Source organism: Gossypium arboreum, chromosome 10 (genome assembly GCF_025698485.1).
Source record: "Gossypium arboreum isolate Shixiya-1 chromosome 10, ASM2569848v2, whole genome shotgun sequence".
NCBI classification, from domain to species: domain Eukaryota; kingdom Viridiplantae; phylum Streptophyta; class Magnoliopsida; order Malvales; family Malvaceae; genus Gossypium; species Gossypium arboreum.
Window position 1 is genome coordinate 85,692,234 of NC_069079.1, and position 7,662 is coordinate 85,699,895.

A 7,662-nucleotide genomic window follows, 5' to 3' on the forward strand; every position below is an offset into this window, starting at 1 on the left:
AGGGGGATCCATAGATCGAGTTAATGCAACCCTAGGGTGTTAATTAGAGAAAAGTATCAATTATTCAATCTAGGGATTAGACGTTATTAGTCTTGAATAAGGATAATAACATAACTTAGGGATCTCTACAGAACAAGTTAAATGAATAAATCATCTGATTCAAAACCAGAATAATAAGTGAAGTCTAGGTGGATTTTTCCTTAGGTATTGTCTTAATTCAATCGTTTTCCAAAAGTAATCCCCGAATTCTACTTTCTGTGAATTCTTAGATGAGTTAATTAGTTAGTTAAAACAAAACCATCTTATTCGTAGGCTAGATAATAAAAAGACAGTCATTACTAGTACTTTTAGTTCCTTTGGGTTTGACAATTCGATCTTGCTAAAACTATACTACTGTTCGATAGGTACACTTGCCTACATCACGATAATAGTGAGTTTCAAGAACAATTAATTATAAATATTTAAAACTTACCTGTCACGAAAATCGCGATCAAGTTTGTGGCGCCATTGCCGGGGAACTAAGATATTAGGAACGCTCAATTTTTATTACTTTAGCCATTTATTTTCCTTACAATTTAATTTAATTTAATTTAATTTAATATTATTATTATTTATTAATTTACTTTTTCTTTATCTTGACAGGTTTTTATAGTTTATGACTAGAAGAAACCCGTCAGGACCACTACTCTTTGACGAAGAAATCGATTGCACAGTTCGTAGAAACCAACAAGAAATAAGGCGAAGCTTAAGATATACAGAGAACGAGCAAGAGGACGATACTCAATCCCCAACCGAAGAGATGGCTGAAAACCAAGACAATCAGCTACCTCTTGCACTTGCGGTTAATCAAAATCCTACTCCACGCACTATGTATGATTATGCTAAACCTTCTTTAACAGGAACTGAATCGAGTGTAGTTAGACCTACTGTAGCTGCAAATACTTTTGAAATAAAACCTAACACTATTCAAATGATACAACAATTTGTTCAGTTTGATGGTTTGCAAGATGAGGATCCCAACGCTCACTTAGCAGACTTTTTGGAACTGTGCGATACATTTAAAATTAATGGTGTTTCTGATGATGCCATTTGTCTTCAGTTATTCCCTTTTTCATTGAGGAACAAAGCTAAACAGTGGTTAAACTCGTTACCATGAGGGTAAATTACTACTTGGGAACAAATGACCGAAATTTTTTTACTAAAATATTTTCCGCCGGCTAAAACGGCTAAATTACGTAATGGTATCTCTTCGTTTGTGCAGATGGACTTAGAAACACTCTACGATGCATGGGAGAGATACAAGGACCTTTTAAGAAAGTGCCCTTACCATGGGTTACCGCTTTGGCTTTAGGTTCAAACATTCCATAATGGCCTAAATCATTCGACTCGACAAATGATTGACACAGCTTCTGACGGAACCATCAATAATAAAACACCTAAAGATGCTTATGAGTTTATAGAGGAGATGTCACTGAATAAGTATCAGTGGCAAGTCATAAGGACAAAGCCAAAAAAAACAGCCGGTGTTTATAATGTCAATTCGGTAACCATGCTCTCTAATCAGGTAGAACTCTTGAATAAAAAGATTGATAGTTTTCTTAGTTCTTCACAGGTTCACCCAGTAATACAGTGTGAAGCAAGTGGAGGTGGAACAAGCCATTCGGAATACCAACCTTATGGCCACAACATGGATAAAGAGCAGTTAAATTACATGGGTAATAATCCTCGACCTTAAAATAATCCATATAGTAACGCTTAAAATACAGGTTGGAAGAACCACCCAAATTTCTCGTGGGGCGGTCAAGGAAATCAAAGACCACAACATCCTCCGGGTTTTCAACAGCCACCCTATCAATAGGAAAAGAAACCGAACCTTGAAGAGATGCTCACAAAGTTTATCTCGGTGTCAGAAACCCATTTTCAAAATACAGAAACAGCACTTAAAAATCAACAAGCATCAATCGAAGGGCTCGAAACTTAGATAAGCTAGCTTTCTAAACTAATTTTCGAACGACCACAAGGTAGCTTGCCAATTAATACTGAACTCAACCCAAGGGAACAACTCAATGCAATTAATGTTCAAGATGAAGAAGGATTCGTTGAGCCTGAGCCAGAACCGAGGCAAGAAATTGTGGTAAGCAGAGGTCAAGGGGAAGTAGGTCATAATAAAAACAAATCAGTGAATGTCGAATATAAACCTCATGTGCCATACCCCAACGCGACAAGGAAAGATCGCTCAGATGAACAATTTGGTAAATTCCTTAAACTCTTAAAAAAATTACATATTAACTTACCGTTTATTGAAGCTCTATCGCAGATGCCAAACGCAATGAAATTTTTAAAGGAGCTTTTAACAAATAAGCGAAAGTTGGACGAGGCGTCACATGTGGAGCTAAACGTAGTTTGCTCACCTCTTCTCCAAAATAAACTACCCAACAAACTAAAATATCCAGGGAGTTTTACGATTCCTTGCTTAATTGGTAGTTTAGATGTTAATAATGCATTAGCTAATTTGAGGGCTAGTATTAACGTCATACCCTACAAAATGTTCAAACAATTAGTCTGGGGAAACCCAAACAGATTAGGATGAGCATTCAATTAGCAGACAAAACTATAAGATTTCCTAGGGGTATTATTGAAGATGTGCTAGTTAAAATCGATAAATTTATATTTCCTGTTAACTTCATTATTTTAGACATAGAGGAAGATAGCAACACTCCTTTGATTTTAGGAAGGTCCTTTTTAGCAACTGCTAAAACGATTATTGATGTTGACACAGGTGAACTCACACTCCGTGTGGGAGATGAAACAATCACCCTTCAAGCTCGCAATTAGCAACACATTGGAAATTGAAGGTGATCGTTTAACCTATTCTACTAAAACTAACAATATGGTACAACCTACTTTGCAGGAAATGAATCTAAAAGAAGTACATGAGTCATTCTCAAGCAATAGCAGAGGACCTGTTCATGGAGATCGAAGGCTACAAATCGAGGAGCTAGATGAATGGCGGACGCATAAACTAAGAACACATGATAAACCAGAACTACACCAGGATAAGCTCAACACATTCCCACATCAACTTAAGGTTAAAGATAAAGTCTTATTAGATGCCATAGATCCTCACATTGTCACTACCACACAGAATGAAGAAATTCCTCTTACGGTACTTAGCATTTTCTCATTCGTTACAGTCGAGGTAAGTCATCCCAAGTTCGGCACTTTTAAGGTAAACAACACCCGTCTAAAACCTTATTTTGATGAGAATGATAGCAGGAATGAGGAGTATAAACTCCTCAAACCCCATGACCATTCAATGGAGAGGTAAGTCGAGCTTAGACTATAAATAAGTGTTTCTCAGGAGGCAACCCAAGCACTAACTGTATTAACTTCTTTAAATTTTAGTGTTTATCACCTAACTCACTAATGGAGCTTTTGAATACAGGTTTATCACATAGACACGGCAAAGCACACGGGCGTGCTGAGGGCCATGTAAAAATAGAGCAAAGATTTCCCGAACACGGGCTATGATAAATCGCCACAGCCGTGCGACATGGCCGTCCTTGAAACTGTAGCCGAACCTGTCAAATTAACACGGGTGTTTGACATGCCCGTGTCTAGCACCCATGGTCGAACCTGTTAAATTAAGACCAGCGTGGGCCTACATACACGGGTGTGGGAGAAGCGAACAACGCCAGACATGGCCGTGCGACACGACCGTGTGAACCAACATGCCCAAGGTACACGGGCGTGGGAAAATTGTCAGGTGCGCCCAACTTTAAAATTCACGAATTACACGGGCTAAAATTGGGGAACACGGGCGTGTTCCCTGGCCATGTGCCCCAAAATCTATAAATAGGCGACACTATTCATTATCTTATTCACCCAAAAAACCCTAACCCTAGCCGTTGCAAGTCCACATACCCTCCCTGCCACGCTCGTGCGCCACTCCCAACTTCATTCTCGACGCCCAATCTCTTCCCTTTAGCGTTTGTTTACTCCTTTCTCTTTTATTTCACTGATTTATAATACCATTTATCATAGTAATCTATATTTTTCATGTTATTTTCATCTTTCTATCACACAAACAAGTTATCATCTTTTTCATGTTCAAATTCTTACTCATTACATGATTTCTCTACTTCACTTAATTAGTTAGAAGTGAATATTCATGGTTAGGATAGTTGAAATAATCATGCCTTTTGTGTTGACATTTCTATTCATTCATATAGTATGTTGCATTCCATTGTTTGCCATTTTTACTTATATCACCATGCTAATGCCACAAAAATAGGTCATTGAACTTATTGTTTTAGTTAAACTTAGTAGTTGTGGCTGAACATATTTATGCATTTTTATTTTCGAATTTAGTCGCATTTTTTCCTTGTCTACTCATTAAGACGAATTGATGTTTCCACTTGCAGGTATACAATGTCATTTTCACTTGGTAAAAAGGTCGCTGTCCCTGCTTCAAAGAAAAGGAAGGGAGCCTCATCTTCCTCGATTCGTACTGCGAAAGTTCGTCACCCTTTCCTGAGGTTCCCCATCGGGCCCCAAGAAGAACTCTTCCAAATACTCTGGGCCCGACCTTTAATTATGACATTTGCATCATTGGCTGCAATAGAACAAGTTTAGTTGGCTGATGCGATTTGGCCTCTCCTAACCACCGACCCTTGGGAGCTTTTCTTTGGGATCATCGAGTCAACGTATCTCGAGCTTACGATGGAATTATGCTCCACATTTCATCTTTAGACCATGATGACGAACTACGATGATCCTGGCACGGTGCAATTTTGCCTAGGTGGATTAATTCGCCAGCTCAGCATCCTAGAATTTGGTACTGCACTGGTTTTATATACGGAGGAATTCAATGAGGAAAATGACTTACATGCTCTCAACCGCCACATCCATCATTCTCCTCCATGGTGCTGGGATGCACTAGTACCAGGTGGGGCCACCTACAATCCTAGCTGTGACAACCCCAAATTGACCCTAGTCGGGAAGTGGTTTCGAGACCACAAAATCGAGTCATAAAATTTATTTAAAATTTTATTTGCATATCTTATATGTGTGATAGTACTTGTATAAAAATTTGATGTTTTAATTTTATAGGAGGAATGTGAATTTTGCTTGAAAGGATTTAGTTGAGAGACTTAGAGAATTATGATAGGTAAATGAGTAAGGACCAAATAGTATTAAAATAGGAAAGATTGGATTTGCATGTCAAAATGCCCAATCCATGTTAAGTGGCCGCCAAGCAAGGCTTCATCCCACCAAGTTATGTTGTTTATCATTTTATATTGGCAAGTAAAATTAAAATAGATGAGAAATAGAGATTAATAAAAGAGATAATGGAAGAGGAGTGTTCATCTTCTTCTCCATCTTGCCAAAATCGAAACTAAGGGAAGGAAATAGAGAGGTCTTCATTTATGAAGTTCGCAACCCTTTTGCTAGTTGGAGGTGAGTCTTGAAGTGTTGTTTAAACCTTTGTTTATACATGTTTATCCAATTGTTGCATACATTTTTAACAATGTCAAGAAACTCAAGACTACTATGGAGATTTGGAGCACTAAGCCGTACATCAAGAGTTAGGGAGGAGGTTGTTTTCATGTTATATGGCATAAGTAGAGGTTGAAATGAGGTTGGAATTGTGAAATCATTAGTTGGGTAGCAAATGGTGCATTCGGCCACATGGGGTAAAATGGGATGTTCATCTTATTTGTTGTTTCATTCTCATGAGAAATGGGTCAAGTGTTCATGAGATAAAATTTTGTGATTTGATGAGTTAAAGGTGATAGCATAGTTGATATATATATATATATATATATACATATTCGACCATCAATAAGGAGCATATGTGATGTCGAGTTGAGCTTGGTCATTCGCCATAGATGCATATATATGTAAGCCCATTCGTAATATTACCTTAGGATTACGTATACATATAACCGATTGAAAATGAGAAATTAACAAGGGTGATTGCGAATGCCCAAGTATGGATATGCATGTGTGATTGGACTCTTGATAGTATGGTGATTGCATAAGGTTATTAGCGAATAGCTCAAAAGCATAAAGTAGAAATATATGAATTTGTCATGTGTCTCCTATGCTATGAAATTATTAATATTTTGATATAAATATTTAGCAAGGCGGTTAAACTAGTTAACTTATTGATTTAGCACAAGAAGTTAAAGGGGAGAATCAAGCAAAGGCAAGGGAAAGAGCATCGAGTAGTTGAGTTGGAACCGTTTTACCTAACACAAGGTAAGTCATTAAGCATATATTTGTTATTGATTAAATGATCGTAATATCTATGCAATTGTGTTTAATGAGATAAAATATATACGAATGTATGTGTATGAAAAGATGATATTGATGAATGTAAAAGAGATAGTGAAAAGTGTAGAAAATTTGCTTTCGGCACTAAGTGTGCGGGCAATAAGTGTGTACGGTGACGAGAATGGCACTAAGTGTGCAAGCTAGAAATATATGGCACTAAGTGTGCGAGCTCAAATTATATAGCACTATGTGTGCGAGCTGATTTTATAGCACTAAGTGTGCGAATTTGATTATATAGCACTATGTGTGCGAGCTGATTTTATAGCACTAAGTGTGCGGATTCACTATATGCTCTTGCATTACAATTGGCACTGAGTGTGCGACATTATCGAGTTAAGGATCGGGTAAGTACCTTGAGCTCATGACGAATAGGCAATATGCTCATGCTCGGGGTTGAGCTTGGTAAGCTTTAAATCTATGTGATGATTGCAATTGTATGATTATGGTGAAAATGAGTTGGTGTGTGAAAATGCCTCAAATATCTTATTATACGGAATATGAAATGTGGATGTATGACTTGGTATGAGATTGAACCGAAAGGTCCGAGGAATTATGGTATAGTTTTGATATGGATGGAGTACCTAGCGTCGTTTATCGTTTCATGTTGTGATAATTTTATTAATGGATGGTTGATGAATGCTTATGACTTCTTGAGTTATAAACTCACTCGGTGTTTTCTTGTCACCCATTTTAGGTCTCTTGGACTCGTATCGTTTATGTGCTCGGAACCGTCGTTGAAGTCATCACACCGGCTGGAAATCTTTTGGTATTGTCTTCGTAGTTAAACTAGGAGAACATTTGGCATGTATAGGCTATTTTGTTTTGTTGAATTGTGGGTTGTAAACTTTAAGCCATGCGAAAATGGCCTATGTGGTCGGTTGAGTGTGATCCTAAAACCTATAGTCACGAGCCTTAGAAACCTTAATTTTGATAAGGTGGCCATAGTTGTATTATGTATGATGAAATAGTTGGCCATGGAAGAATTATGAAATAGTCATTGTTTGCTTCAGTAACAGATGCTGCCAGCAGTAGTGAGGTGAGATGGAAAAATCACTAAAAATAGTATAAGTAGAATTAAATAGTGAATAAATTATGAAATTGAACCTTGATGAATCTATTTTCACATGGATGAAACGAAACGACCATATGAGTCGTATTTTAAGAGATATTCGATATTTTGTGAGACAGGGCCAGAACAGTTTCTGGATCCTCTGTTTCGACTTTGAAAATTTACTATAAATTATCCAGAAACAATTAGGAGTCATGCCTTATATGCATAGATTTCCCTTTGAGTCTAGTTTCATTAGAAACAAACGGAATGAT

At 37.4% G+C, this 7,662-nt stretch overlaps 1 non-coding gene across 1 annotated transcript; it reads right to left on the reverse strand.

Moving 5' to 3' along the window:
• Nucleotides 1–1,228: 1,228 nt before the first annotated feature.
• On the reverse strand, nt 1,229–1,335 carry LOC128282855 (small nucleolar RNA R71). The gene has a single exon (XR_008273208.1). It is a non-coding gene; the product is annotated as a small nucleolar RNA R71 (small nucleolar RNA).
• Nucleotides 1,336–7,662: the final 6,327 nt, after the last annotated feature.